Source organism: Pseudorasbora parva, chromosome 13 (assembly GCF_024679245.1).
Source record: "Pseudorasbora parva isolate DD20220531a chromosome 13, ASM2467924v1, whole genome shotgun sequence".
NCBI classification, from domain to species: domain Eukaryota; kingdom Metazoa; phylum Chordata; class Actinopteri; order Cypriniformes; family Gobionidae; genus Pseudorasbora; species Pseudorasbora parva.
Window position 1 is genome coordinate 20,365,093 of NC_090184.1, and position 16,537 is coordinate 20,381,629.

Here is a 16,537-nt window from a genome sequence, read left to right on the forward strand (position 1 = left end):
GCGGGTGGAATTAAGTGAAACAGGGTTGTATTAAAAAGATCGTTAATTATATTTTAATAATGTTCGATGTAGGCTATGTTTTGTTTCTCATTCATGTATATGTTTACATATATTTTCCGTCTCTTTCCTTAACCCTAGAACTTTTGTTGCTTTCTATATAATTACATATTGTAGCTTATGTTGTAAACATGATAGCCTACTTCTAATAAATATAAAATAAAACTGACTAAAAGCGCCATCTTTACTGTTACACCACATTGGAGGAAATGGGAGCCCTGTGAGACAGATAGGGGGCGTGTGTGAATGAGCGGGCTTATGGAATCACAGGGGCTGGCAAAAGAGATGACTGGCCTGTGGCGTCATCGCTTCTGAACAATTCTATTGGCCGAGAGTGATCAGAATGGCGGGGCTTGTAAGCGTCGCGACGTCAGAGTTTGTTTTGAGCATGCGTTGAAATGCCACAGTGCCCCTGTGTGTACGTCCGTGTGTTACTATATAACCGGACAAAAATCGTCCCGGTTGCCTCCAGCGCATCATATGTAAGCCCGTGTAGTCAGAAGACTCATTCCTGCTGACGGTGTTTGTCCAGAGAAAGTCGTTGTTCATGTATTGACCCTCAGTAGTGTTGATGTAGGACAGTCGGTGTAGCTTCCAGGTATCGCGACAGAACACAAGGGGAATTTCAGAAGAAGAGGACAACGTTTTTTTTCTTCCCTGAAAGGTAAGCAATAACGGTTGAATGTATTTTGTGACACAAGCGGTGTACTTCTATTTAATATAATATATATTGTATATATATTTTCTTAATCTCAATAGGCAATAATAATAGAATAATAATAATAATGATAGAAAATGTCATAGTCGCACTCGCATCCCATCAAAACCTCATTCCAGTGACAGAGATACGATAAAACGATGCCAAATCATACATCAATAAGAAGCTGTTATATGAACATTTACATATTTCATTTTCTTGTTTATGTAATATAAGACTTGAGGGATATCGTTCACCACAATCGATCTGTCTGGTGAGCTGGGCCATAGATGTTGAGAGGCTTGCTCTTTTAAAGGACCACGTGCTTTTTAGCCGGTCTGGTTTGAGATGTATTATCTCATTTTATAATAACTAACGTTATGTGACAGCGAATTAATCTTTCTGTTTTCCAAATGCGCACTGGATTAAACGCACATGGTCGATCACTTAATTGAGATTTAATAATGCAAAACGACATTATGCCACGTTTAATTAAGCCAAACACAACAAACTATTAAGTATACCCCCCCCCCCCCCAAAAAAAAGCAGTGAGAAATGTATAATTTCATTTGCTGTCATGCGTCCAGTTCCTGTATGATGAAATGATAGTTTAAATATTAAACGTTCTTATCTTAGTTGCTTAAATAAAGGGATACTTGTTTGGATTATCTTTGAGGGCTATGCCAAGGTTAGTAATAGTTTGATAGAAAGGTTGATCTAGGGTAAAGCATGTGAAGAAGAGCATGTTCCGGTGGTTCATGCATGGCGTCATCATCTGTGACACGTGATACTACCTGGGCATAGTGTGTGCCTCATTAAGTATCATGAATGGATTTGTTAATTGTTGTATAGTTTCCATCAGTGATTTTATGTTTCTGAGGAAATGAGTAGGTAGATGTTGTCTAGTGGCTGCCAACTAAACATGCTTTTTAGGTTGACTTTAACCTAGCCCACTTGTGCCCTCAAGCAAGATACTTTATGAAGGTTATTGTTGAAGGGATAGTTCACCCAAAAATGAAAATTACCCCATGATCAACATGGCTAATAAAGGCCTTCTGAAGCAAATCAATGTTTGTTTGTTTTTATCCATATATAACATGTTAAAGTCAAACTTCTAGCTTCGGGTGGAAGAAGCTATTTTTATATATCTCTGATTGTATTTGTTTGAAAGAAGAATGGCTTGAGGATGAGTAAATCATGGGGTATTTTTAATTTTTGGGTAAGCTATACCTTTAAGGTCTTGGAAAATATGGAAATAATAGGAAATTGTGATGACTTATCACATTTATTGATGTCTATTCTGTGACTATTTAATGTATATTAAATGTATCTTTGCTGACTAAAATTATTAATCATACTGACCCCCATTCTGAGATTATAATTGAATCTGCTCTTTTTGATCTTATCCTTTAAAAGTATATAAACTGAAAGACATCCAGGACTTCATAAACAGTTTAGATAAACTGAAGCTCAGAGGAACTGTGCCTAAATATTGTGCAGAGAAGTTAAAGGTGATGGCTCCTCATAGTTGTAGTGTTTTTTTTTTTATCTTAGTTTGAATCAGCACTTGTCAGCAAAAGTAATTGGTCACTTGTCAATTCAAACATGCCTAGAAGTGGATTGTTTAAGAAATTGCCAATTAACTGTATTGATTTTGCAGACAGCTTAACCAAGTAAAGAGAGGGAGAGAGCCATGTAATTAAACGGTGAAGCTGAGAGAGCATGTTAACACACCAGCCCACAGAACATTATGTAACGCGCCACTGAAAAACAAGATGGTATTGAGGTCTTTCTTCCTCTTTTTGATTCTTTCTTTTTCTCAGTCATCTGATCACCCACAAATGGGATTTAGTTTCTTGAAGCGAAAAATATGCCGCACACTTTCGCTCATGCTATGTCAGTCACTGATTCTGCATTCTCTCTTCTCTTTTCCTGTCTCTTTCTGTTTCTCATGAGGAAACATTTACGGTCGCACTTTAGTTCAAGGTCCAATTCTCACTATTAACTATGACTATGCTAAACTTCTAATTACTGCTTATAAATAGTCTATAAGATAGTTGAGTTTAGGTATTGGGTAGAATTAAGAGATGTAGAATATGCAGAATAAGGCATTATACGTCACTGGTGTTACATCATTTAAATGCTTGAAGGATTTTATCAAGAAAAACATTGTATCGTTAAATGTGTTGATTTTAGTTAACCTTATGAGTTTTCTTCTGAGTTTTGTTAAAGACTTGAATTCCCATGCTAAACATGGCCAAAGTTTTTTGTTTTTTTAAATAAGTTGGATGTTTGATGTAGTATTTCTGTGTCAAAAATACTCCTGGTTTTTCATACGTTTCGGAAAGTTTTTTTTCCCCTAGTTTGGCCATATGTGACGTAAACAAGGGCAGAATTTCCTTATGGCCACTTCTTCTGAAAGGGCATACGTGTGCGTCCACGCCAAGAGAGCAAAAGCACTTCCATCAATGCGCTATGCTCTGCTTTAGGGAAGTCGTCGGTGCTATGCTCTGCTTTAGGGAAGTGCGCATGTGCGATAGGTGACAAAAACGCAAACTTAGAGCAGATTTAAACGCATCCAGACAGAGCGAGCTAGCGTTTTGAATGAAATAAGGACATATATCACAAACTCTTTTCACCCATAAAATTGTAAAGATGTGTTCTCATCTCATGCAGCAGAAGTAGATGAGGTTCAGTCAAAACGCTGCACATGTAACTGATGAGCGATAATATGAGCCGAAAATCTCCTGCTGACATGGTGGACGCTTTATTTTACATCACAACTGATGTAGCATTTGAAAAACTCAGAGTCAGATACGGACATTATTATTTTTGATGTCACTACAAGGAAATAACCCAGTTTATTAATAAAGTCATGTAAGCGCGGTTTACTTGCATTGTCAGTTTACTGGTTTGCTTGTAAACGGGGAAAACTGATTATTTCAATAAGCTGATTTTTTTTTTTTTGAGTTATCAGCTTACTGGTGTGCATGTAAATGCACCCAATGTCACCAAAGAAGGGTATTTTTGGTTGTCTGGACAAGACAACCCTGTTCAGCTTCCCAAATAACCCAGCGTTAAGGGGCCAGTGGATAGAGTTTGTTTTTCCAGAGAAGCAATGGAAAAGTTGCACACGTGTTTTTGTTTGTTCCCTGCATTCCGGGCGACGATTGTTTTATAAACAAGGCCAAGGTCAACTCTGGATTTGCTGATTGTCTAATGCTCAAAGATGGAGCAGCCCCAACGATAAAGGTCATGGTCATGTGTTGGAACCGCAAGCTGTGAGTAAAACTGCTTCAAATGTTTGTGTTGTTGGCTATCGCTGCTTAAATGTTAAATGGACTGCATTTATATAGTGCCTTCAACAGACCATATGGCCATCCAAAGCCCTTTATATTTATGCCTCCCATTCACCCATTCATACACCGACGGCGATGTCAGCCATATAAGGCACCATCCAGCTTGTCGAGAGCAGCTGAGGTTAAGTGTCTTACTCATGGACACCTCAACACTTCAGGAGGTCAGGATTGAACCACCAACCTTCTGGTTTGTAGGCAACCTACATGAGCCACTGCCACCCCTGCTTAAGTGCACATCAAGTAAACAACATAATCATGTATAAGTTAATTTATCAATTGAGCATGCAATGTATTTACACAAGCCACTAAGTAAATATATGCAGTTACAGTACCACTGTAGAGACATCCTGCTGTAGATGTTGTTGCGGCTGCTCTTCAATTTCAGCCTCTGGATCTGATTCTGGATCATATATGTATGGCTGAATCTGATTGATAGCCATCATTCATTCAGGACATTTTTTTTTTTTCCACGTTGGATGTCACAGCTTACAGACTCTCAAAGCAATAAGCTAAATATGCTTAAACTAAAGACTCTTTGGAGATGTGAAGAATGCAAGGTGCTCAAGATTGACAGAAGCTGAGACACTTAAACATTTCTTATTTTTTACAGAAAGTCATTATGACTTGATGAAATGACAGAATTTTAATTTTTGGCTCCCGAGAGGACCCTGCATGTAAGATGACCTCTATTTTTGGCGTACCATAAAATAACATGTAGCCCATCTGAATTATATAACAATTAGGCTAGCCATCTGATAGTGAAAACCATGTAGCCTACCAAAATTTCATTAACAGTAGATGTGAAACTATCTGGGTAATCCGTCTTACATTTTAAAATAACGTACATGCACAGCAAAAAAATGCTTTTCTTACTTAGTATTTTTGTATTGTTTCTAGTCCAAACATCTAAAAATTCTTAAAACAATACGTTTTTAATAGACAAGCTAATGGATTGTCTTATTTTGGAAGTTTTTGCTTAAAATAAGCAAAATATCTGCCAGTGGGGTAAGCAAAATTATATTAAAAGAAGATTATTTTGCTTACGTGACTGGCAGATGATTTTGTTTATTTTATGCAAAAACTCATAATTTTGAATTATTTTCCCCCAAAACAAGACAATATTTTTTTACTTGTCTAGTAAATGTTTCTTAATTCAAGAATATTTAGACATTTAATTTACTAAGTAAGAAAAGCATTTTTTGCAGTGTGGGGAGTTTGGTCCCGTTTGCGAGGCAAGCATATGACAGTCACACGACTCTTAGATGGTAAGCTTTTCTTTGACTATTTGCGTTTAAGACTTTTTGCACTCATGTTCTTCTAACATTACACTGAGACTAAATGTATGTATATTACTCTGTTTATTTAGATATGTCACTGGTGTTACATCCTTTAAATGCTTGAAGGATTTTATTCTTTATTTTTTTATTTTTAGGATTTTTAGAAAAACATTGTATTGTTAAATGGGTTGATTTTTAGTTTGAACAGTATTTTGTATATATATATATATATATATATATATATATATATATATATATATATATATAGTCACTGCCATTATATAAAAAAAATAATGATAAAGAAAATAATCATTATTTTTTTAAATGTTTTTTTCATATTTATTTGTATGTCCTCATGTTAAATACTCGCTATCAGCTTTTATGGAAGAAAATGGCACTGAATTTAAAACTTCAGCACTTTTTATGACAAACATTTCTTTGAGAATGGCCTTCCTGTTGACCTACCATAATGTTGAAGCATCAGCATTTAGGCAGAGGATGATTTAACTATTGCCATATTTGAAAATTAAATGTATTTACAGTATTGTATCTAATGTGTGGGACCCTTTTCTGCAACGCTCATTCATTTTCATGTAGCTGACCTTAAAATTAAACCCAACCCAGACAATCAGGGTCACATCATGTGCATGGTTTTTAAATTTGGCTGATGCCTTTTTTGCCACAGTGTGCAGACAGTGTTTTTTATAAGCTTCTTTCTATGTCAGGTAGGGCTGTAAAAATTGCTCAAAAATGACGTTTGAACATTCCCGTAATTTTCAAACTATTCGAACATCTGGTTGCACATTTTGTCAATTACGTCAATAACAGGACAAATTAATACAAAGAGACATAACTAATTGTATAGGTTGTCTATTTAAGTATATACATTTGACAACGTATTACTTACACAAAAACAAGTAAATCAACTAATGGTTAAGACCGCAGAGAAAAGACCTCTCTCTCTCTCTCGCCCTCACGCTCTCTGCGAATAACGGTTTAAATGAACAAACTTTGAGTGCTTATCAAGAGCTATGTGCAAGCAATTTAAGGTTACAACTCTTATCCCAAATATAGCAGGCTTTATTCAGTGATTGAAACAAATATTATTAATAATAATTTAAGTTTTACAGCTTATTGAACGCTCCGAGTGAGCTGTGCTGTGGTAAACATGGAACTTTTCCTTGACATGAAACGGTAAATAATAACACCAGTGAAAGCAGTGTATTTATCCTTGATTCATGCAATATCTCTTCAGTCAGTACAGTAGCCAGTACACTTTAGTGTTTCTGTTTAATGTTAAATAAAATAAGGCATGGTATGCTAACTGAATTTGACATCGCTTGCATACAACTTTATCTCGCGGCTCAACAATTTTACCTCCAACTGACCAAAATCCAAAGTACTTCCAGACATGGCTTTTTAGATTTTGGAGTTAAAATCGCTTTTGCTGCGACCGAGTTGAGCGCTGCACTTTCTGCCATCTTCACTGCAAGACGCGTCAACTTTCAGCAGTGACAGTGCGACTCCTGTGACTAGGCCTGTCGCGATAGTCAATAAATCAATTAATCGTGCAAAATTTGACGTGCACGGCGCCATGCGAAATGGTGTCTCGCCATTGTGAACCGTGCCACCCCTAATCTGCACCTCATCTGTTGCACTTTTCATCCATTTTATTTATTGTTTTTGGTCTTTTGTTCATTTATTGTAGATATTTTAAATGTTTTCCGTTTTCAGTGTTAAATAGTCTTTAGAAATAAAAGTTTATTGATCTTTGAAAAAAATTAACTGCATTATTATGCCATTATCATTATTTTAGATGAAAATGGTCTCAGAACGACAATATTATCGTTTATCGCAATAATTTCTTAGCTAATTTATCGTCCAGCAAAATGTGTTATCGTGACAGGCCTACCCGTGAGCTGTCCCTGAACCCCCATGTGCGCGCCCACTCACAAAGCAGACAGCCACGCCTCTACTACTGCTGCGTTTTTTCCCCCCGCTTTTTTTATTTTTAAATTTGAATATTAATTTTCACCTTTCGAAATTAGTTTTTTAAAAGCTATTCGATTTTATAATATTCGTTGACAGCCCTAGTGTCAGGTTAGGTAAAGGGTTTACCTGTTCATTTTAAATTTAGATTTTTTTTTTTTTATCTCCCCACATTGTCGCATTGTTTTTGGCGCAGCTAGCAATAGCAAGCTAGCTTTGGAAGCATTAGATCCCACCCTCCCTTCAGGTTGGCTCCAAAGCCACGTATCCTTCGTACACCAGATTCTGCAAAGCGTCACGTGAGACAGCGTTAAGCTACCTCAACTCTCAAAGCACTTAACATTACATTACATAACATCTAACTCAGGGGTGCCCAAACTTTTTCCTATGAAGGGCCAAAAATCAAACTTGATTGAGAGACGTGGGCCGAAAGTAATTTAAAAAAAAATCATAAATCAAACTGTATTAGGCCTACATTAAAGTTGCTATGGGTTTATTCATTTCATAATGTTTACAATAAATATAAAACAAATGTAATCTGATTAACTAATATTATGCAGTTTTATTTGTAAAGTGTTGCATTTTAATGACCAATTAAATGGGCAACAATCCCCAAGTGTTCAATGTAAAATACGGTTCAATGTCAAATACACAATGATCCAGATTCATAAAGTTGACGGATATTTTACTCTTTTAAAAAAGGAACAGACTGTTTGCAAATAGGGTTGGGCGATATCCCCTAAATTGGCAGTTGACAATGTTTACAGTAAAACATCGCAATGGACGATGATATCGTCGTTTATTTTTATTTTTATAAAAAGATAAAATACAGAGTATAGTAAATTATATCTCTTTACATAAATACTATTTTCTACTTAACTATAATTTCATTATTTTATTAACCCAAATAAGGACTCACCCGCACAAGTTTCCACGTGATGGGGAAAAAAGGTAGCTTCCTTCCACTTAAGAAGAGTTGTGCACTTTTTATTTTAATTTATCTCTTTACATAAAAACTATTTTCTACTTAAAGCTCTATCTTCGTCATTAACCCAGTGTTTGGTATGTGAATGCTGTTTTACGTGAATATTACCACAGGAGTAAAAGCACAAAACTTTGTTTAAAAAGGAAATAAATTCGCAGATGTAACATTGCAGCCCTGGATGAGAGAGGTGGGCTGAGCCCAATTTAAGATCTGCCAGCTTTTTAATTCTGTTTTGCGTTCTGGTCACCCGATTTGATGGACATCTGGTTTCTTTTCTCAAATCTTCACTCGCGTCGCACTCATTTTCACAGGAAAATATTAATGCTTCTTCCTTTCGTTTGCGTATAATTAAGTATATTATACCCATTCACATCTATGGTAAAGACTGTAGGACGAATACCTTTTGACAAATTTTATTTTATTAAATTTTATGTTTGTGCTTGTTATTAGACTTGAGGCGCGTCAAGTTTATTTGAATAGCGCAGTTCACGTGCACCCAGCGGTTTTACTTTCGCTTTTTCTAGCGGTGAATAATCAAACATAGCCTAAATGTCTTGGCCCTGTGGAAGATAAAATTCACTCTTCAGCCCTTTTACAACAAGTGTTGCTTTGCAACATCATGAAGACAAAGATATTAGAAAAGGTGTCTATCCAGCTCATGTCCCACATTCATCTCAAAGCGCAGACCGGCATAGGACGCATCTTTAAGGGGGAAAAGGCTAGGAATCTATCTACAAATCTTTTTTTAACTAATAATTAATTTTCTTATACTCTTTGGGTTACCATTATTTACTGATAATTGTTTAATTGTTTTACAGGCTGCAGTGAGTTGTTTCACTGACGGAAAATAAACATGCATGCTTATTATAATGTTTGAGCGTTTATCATTTCAAAATGTAGGCTCTCTCTCTCGGACCTCGGTGGGCCAAATCAAAGGTTACCACGGGCCAACTTTGGCCCGCGGGCCCTAGTTTGGGCATCTCTGATCTAACTTAAAAAGCACTGACATGTGCCATCTGACTGCTGCAGAGTAATTTTGCCACTGATAGTGTTGCTATTGAAATGTTCTTCTAGATTACAGTAGTTGTGAAGTGAACTCAGCATAAAGGCTTGTTCACACCAGGGCGATTATCGTGCACGCTTATCGCTGACGATAAATGCCTTATGACTAAAAAAAGGGTGCCAATGTGAATGTGCATGATCAGTGTGATGGGCAAAACAGCAGGTGTAGAAGTGTGAAAAACCCTTGTTTTTTTGGTTTGGTTTGACTTAGGAAAACGTCTTAGATATTTGAGTTTAGCTCATGAAAAATTGGGGCAAAAACAAGTGTTGGGTTTATAATTTTGTTCAGTGTACATTGACATGCAGGTAGGATATTGTACCAATGCAATTTGACCAAATGCAATGATTGGATGAACATTTTCTGGTCCTACGCCTTCCACAGATTATATAAATGTGTACATTTAGACCACTTAAAAATTGGTATCAGGATGTGAAGAGACTTTCAACCAGTTTAACAATAAAACATTTTTGGAACCAATCGCCTACCCTGCCTTTAAAGCACTGCATATTCACCTATTCTTCCTGAACGTCATCACTTGGGCTCTTGTAGTTGATACACACCTCTATAAATTTCCCTTTTGCTGCTGCAGTAAATTTTGTCATGCTGTCTTGTGCAGACTAGATTCAAGCCCTCCCTGTTCTGCTGACAAAACCTTTATCTTTATTTAGTTTTTTTTCATCTAAAAAACTTTAGATACCCCTGTTGATTTAAATGTCCTCTTACTTCATTTGTGTTTAATGAATTTGTGTCCACGATACCCTATGTGGATGTATTAATTTCTAAAGGAATTCGGCATCCTTTGGTATTCACTGTCCTAAAACTCAATAGATTGCCTGTAGGGTTGCGCTGTGATGTTTAAATCTCCCCTCACAGTGGGGCAGGACAGCGGCCCAGTGATGTCCGGCTCCTACAGTGCTGCCGTATTGTCACTGAACTCAATTCACCACTGAGAGGGCTAATTAAACTGCATATTTGTGTGAGTTAACTGGTATGGAGGAATGTGTTGTCATGGGTCTCTTTTCTTGGAATGATGACTTGGTGGCGCTCAAGCACAACGTGCTTGCACAGAACATCTTGCCGTGCACACATTGATACTTAAGAAGACAACTAAGAAGAGGAAAGATCTCTTGGCAAGGTCTCTTTTCTTGGAATGATGACTTGGTGGCGCTCAAGCACAACGTGCTTGCACAGAACATCTTGCCGTGCACACATTGATACTTAAAGGGGGGGTGAAATGCTGTTTCATGCATACTGAGCTTTTTACACTGTTAAAGACTTGGATTCCCATCCTAAACATAGACAAAGTTTCAAAAACTAATGTTGGACGTTTGATGGAGTATTTCTGTGTCAAAAATACTCCTTCCGGTTTCTCACAAGTTTCGGAGAGTTTTTTTCGAGTATGGGTCTACTTGACGTTAATAGAACGGAAGGTCCTTGTATGGGCCGTACGGGCTCTTCTCCCGGTAGGGTGCGCGCGCGCGTCACTAGAGTGAGAGAGAGGAAATGCACGCTGTAAACACTGCTCTCAGCTGCAGATCCAGTCCTCCGTGAAGACTTATGTCGCGCGCCGCGCTCCACTTTATTCCTATGGGTAACGTCGAGCGACTTCAACACTTCAGCACAGCATTCCGGGAAGGCAGCGCTACATTTGAACCGATTTGAACGCAGAAATGACGGGAAGCTTCAAAGCATCACTTCAGTCGCGTCTCAAAGTGGATTTCCACGCCACTGCTGTCACAGGACTTCAACAAATCATACCAAAGAAGTGTGTTTTTGACGGAGCAGTCCCAGCGATAAAGGTTCGGTCCTGCTTTGGAAGCAGCCGGTGAGTAAAACTTCTTCAAATGTCTCTGCTATTGGCTCGTCGCGTGAGTAAACATCAGTAAACGACACGATCGCGTGCTTCGTCATTCAAATGCGCTAACACTTACTCCATTGTTGTTCTGTATAACGTTACACTAGTCTGACTCTGACGTGCAAAACCGTTTTGCTTGCTACTTCTAAGGTCTAGTCGCATATAATAGTCCATAAACCGAATCATGTCTTCATAAACTGCTTGTAAAGACACAGAAATGTTGACAGGTCCCTAAATACAGTAACGTTACATACCACAGAGACGGACGTCCTGATGTGGCCGTTTCTCCTGTTCAATTTATTTCTGCCTCAGATTTGATTGTGGATCATTATCTGTATTAGCTGAGATAGCCATTGAGTTTCTCCACGCTTGAGGACGTCACCGCTTCGTTCGTGATCGTCATTCTTTAGCTCCGCCCACACGATACGCCTCCAGGCGCTCGTTTTTTCCGGAAAGACTCGGTACAGCCTATATTTTTTTTATAAATATGATAAAACTAAAGACTTTTCGGAGATATGAAGGATGCAATACTACTCTATAGGTACTCAAGATTGACATGAGTGACTGAAACTGAGTGTTTCACCCCCCTTTAAGAAGACAACTAAGAAGAGGAAAGATCTCTTGGCAAGGTCTCTTTTCTTGGAATGATGACTTGGTGGCGCTCAAGCACAACGTGCTTGCACAGAACATCTTGCCGTGCACACATTGATACTTAAGAAGACAACTAAGAAGAGAAAAGATCTCTTGGCAAGGTCTCTTTTCTTGGAATGATGACTTGGTGGTGCTCAAGCACAACGTGCTTGCACAGAACATCTTGCCGTGCACACATTGATACTTAAGAAGACAACTAAGAAGAGGAAAGATCTCTTGGCAAGGTCTCTTTTCTTGGAATGATGACTCAGGGCAGGGTTTTTCAGACTTTTTAAAAGGTTAGTTCACCCAAAAAAGAAAATTTTCATTATATTTACCCTCATGACGTTCTGAACCCATAAGATCTTCAGAACACAAAGATATTTGTGCCGATATATTTTTGATGAAATCCGAGAGCTTTCTGATCCCTGCGTAAACGACTATTTTAATTAACAATTTCAAGGTCCAGAAAGATGGTATAAACATCTTTAAAATCATCCATTCGACTCTAGTCTTTCGACGTTAATTTTATGAAGTGACAAGAATACTTTTTGTGTAAAAAAAAACAAAAAAATAACAACTTTACTCAACAATTTATACCCTGTGTCAGACTCTTACGTTGTTGACTAATGTTAAAACACTAAAAAAAGTATTCTTGTCACTTCATCAGATTAAGGTTGAACCAATGTATTCACATGGATGATTTTAACAATGTCTTTACTACTTTTCTGGGCCTTGAAAGTGTTAATTACATAGCCGTGTACACAGGGGTCAGAAAGGTCTCAGATTTGATCAAAAATATCTTCATTTGTGTTCTGAAGATGAACAAAGGTCTGACGGGTTTGGATCAACATGAGGGTGAGCAATTAAAGGGTTACTTCAGCTATTAGCATATGGCTTTGTATCAGTAGAAACCCTGAAGTATATTCAAATGATTGTGCTTTCCCCCTCATATCCCCCTGAGACGAGAGATTTATGCATTTTATTTCTGGAAAAATTCCTCCTATGATGCAAATTGACGATATTTGCATCATAGGAGGAATGTTTTACCAAAGGCTAAAGACTACAGCCAGTAAAGGGAGCCATTTCCGCATGTTTTGAACTCGGGGATGGGAGATCACACTCAGAGCTCAGCTCGCAGCTACTGGCACTAATTTAAACAGAGCTATGGTGAGCAATGTAAGTCTTTTAACTTCCCAAATAAATTTATATGAAAGTTAAGCTTGCAAAGGCATGAGCTGAAACACGCCAGACTGAACACGCGTTGTGAATGAGCTCATTCAGCTCATTTATCTCACTCCTGCAGTTAGTGCTCAGTGCTGTGAGACTCGCGCGGCGACTCACTCATTATATTGAACAGACACGTTCAGTTTTTAATTGTAGTGTCTTCTCCAACTCAGTCACAGTAATCCAGTTGGTGGCTTTGGGAATGGCCTAGCAGGGCAGCGAAGCATTCTGGGAATTGTAGTCTTTCATCCCCATGAGACAAATACATTTTCTGTCTTTTCTCAGTCTAGAATAGGGCTGTGTATTGCCAAGAATCTGGCGATACAATACGTATCACGATACAGGGGTTACGATACGATATATTGCAATATATTGCGATATTGTAAGAGAGGCAATATATTGCAATATATTGCGATATTGTAAGAGAGGCAATATATTGCGATATTTCTTTTTGTGTGTTTTTGTTTTTTATAATTTAAAAGAATAAAGAACACAACCATAAGCCTAAAACACGAGACAAAGTATTTTATTTAATTAATACAGTATCATTTATAACACTAATCATATGCAATGTGCAATCTAAATTAAGGGAAATGTAAAGTGACTGCAGGATTCTGTATGTGTATATGTTTTAAAGGTTCACAGTATAGCAGTGGCTATTTAACAACAGAAAGTGCAGTCCATTTCATGACTGAATGACTGTTTTATATTTAACACAGTAGCCCCGATCACACAGAACGTGTTTTTGCAGCGAGAAGCCTTTTTTGAATGGATTTCGGTTGGCAGAGAGCGTTATGCGCGCTGCTTATGCGCCCTGGGCGCCTCACGTTTCTGAAGGAGCGCTCCGAGCGCATGAAGTGGAAAAAAAGTCAACTCTGAGCGGAAAAGCATGCAACATCATCGCGCTTATGTTCTGTTGTCCAATCGAATGAATGAAGCGGCGGGCCTTCCGTTGTGTTGACCGTTACATTGATTTGACTGACAGTACAGGTGATTCGGGGGTTGCCTAGAAACATTAAAGTGCACTGCTCATTTTTGAATGAGAAAACGCCGACCAAAAAAGGGAGTGCAGTGCGCCTCGCGTTTTCGAACCTGAAAAACGCGTTCTGTGTGATCGGACCCTAAAGCTGTTTTCTATAAAGCAGTCTATTGTATAAAGTGCTATTTCAAGTAACGTTACTGAGCTGCAGAGCTGGTGCATCCATATCCACATCGCTATTATCTTTCGTTCTCCTGCCACTGCTGTCAGTTTTGGAGTGTGTTTATTTTGTTACTGAGAGGAAAACGTGCAGTACATTCTATCGAAACACTTCTCATCAGCGCGGGTGACATCAGGATGTTAAGCGAGCTCTCTGTTTCAATGTGTTTCCCGAGTATTAGATTATAACTTGGCCTATTTTGCAAACAAAATGATTCTTGTCGATTTCCTTAGTGGCTTCTTTATAGCTGAAGCCAACATGAGTCCACACTTCAGCTCTGTATACTGCAAGAGCGGAATAATTCTATCGTCTTGAGAGCTGGGTTTGCTAATGTAAACTAGTGATGCACGCACTTTCACCTTGCGCTTCTCCGGCTCCGCGTCAGTTATACGTTCTGAGATAACACTGCCATCTAGCGGTTGGGTGTTATACAGTCTGTGGTTTAAACCGAACACAAAGCCACGAATCTTGGATGTAAATAAATAAATATATAAATATCGATACAGCGTTTTTGAGAATCGATACAATATCGCCAAACATAATATCGCGATATTCACGTGTATCGATATTTTCTTACACCCCTAGTCTAGAAGGCACCAAATTCAAAAATAATTTCACAATTGTACTATATTGATGACCCAGTTTAAATACAGATTCATCTTCCCAGCGCTGAAGTACCCCTTTAATGACAGAATTTGCATTTTTGGGTGAACACTAATGAATTTCATCTTGTCATGAAAAATGTCTGTATTGTGTCTTATCAGTGTTGTTTTAGTATATTTTTATTTTTTTTATTTGTATATACTTTTTAGCTTAGTAAATGTTTTATATATATATATATACAGGACTCCAGACTGCAAATAAAAATATTCATTTGCGAGTGATATTTTTGCTGAGATCATATAAATTTGCATGTTACGATTAAGAAATTGTGTGCCTGCATGGCTTGCTTTCTTTCTCTTACGCAGTTTAGAATTGTGAGGACGATGAAATGAACAAAAAATCACGTTCAACACAACCACGTATCCCTAATAGCGTACATTATTTGGCCTACATTGTTACACGTTTTGACATGTTTCAGTAAATTTGCTGGTATAAAAATCACCACGGCACCTTGGCCAGCTAATGAAAGTTTGTCTGACACAGAAATAGCACACGCTGAGATTAAATCTAAAAGACATTATATAGTATTATAGTTTAAAACAAAATTATGTATTATTACTTAAACATGGTTAAAGACCACATTAACGTAACGTAAATCATTTATTCGATGACGAGTGAACTTGACAAAGACATGACTTATGGCCTAAATAATGACCATTTACCCTTGGATATATTTACTTAATTTACTTCTTACTTCACTTCTAACATTAAATATCCACACAAGCCCAATATGCAATTTATTCATTAACACTTACCTGACGCGTGAACTGCACCCAGGCTCAAAATTGCCACTGCTGCCTCTCTGTTGAAACTCGCGAAGTCCTTTGATCTCAATCCTTCCGCGAAAATCAAACAAGTACCCCAGAGATCCTTCCGCAAAATCAAACGAGCAATACAGATCCTTCCGCGTAGTCAAACAAGCTCTTGAACGTATTCATTAAAATTAGGCGGATTAAATGCCACAATTAACTACATATGTTCATGAATTATGTATATTTAATATGTAAGTGTTGTAGGATCCATCTTCTCATATAATGCAGATACCATCATAAACAAAACATCGAAAATACATATAATTTTCCAAATATTGTTCTGATATAGGCTATTATCAAATGTTTTTAACAGCCCATTTCAACAGCACAAATAAAAATCTATTTACCATAGTAAAATATTGTGTGTAAAATATTGTGTTGGCCATATAGCCTACTTTTATAAAATATTGACTGGATTTGCATTTTTTAGTCCAGTCAACATTTGCCATTCTAAATGTTAACTGGATTTGAAAATATCAATTCATTTAATGTTTTTCAAATATATTTCTGCAGACTTAATATAATATGTCTTCTTAACTAAGCACAAGTAAGAAAATGAGGGCTGCACGATTAATCGAAATCGAACCGCAATCGCGATTTGGCTTGTGTGCGATTATAAAAGCTCAAAGGCTGCGATTTTAATTAAATAAATAAATGTCCAGTGTGTTAGAGAAGAGCAGCTCTGTGATAAACGCTGTTCCGTCTGAAAGACTGCGAGTTTGAG

At 37.5% G+C, this 16,537-nt stretch overlaps 1 protein-coding gene across 1 annotated transcript in view; it reads left to right on the top strand.

The window, feature by feature from the left end:
• The first annotated feature begins 444 nt into the window (after positions 1-444).
• Positions 445-16,537, top strand: part of slc23a2 (solute carrier family 23 member 2) — a 65,850-nt gene continuing 49,757 nt past the window's right edge. The window contains 1 exon segment of the mRNA XM_067413396.1: positions 445-721. The gene's annotated coding sequence lies outside the window, so the exon portion shown is untranslated.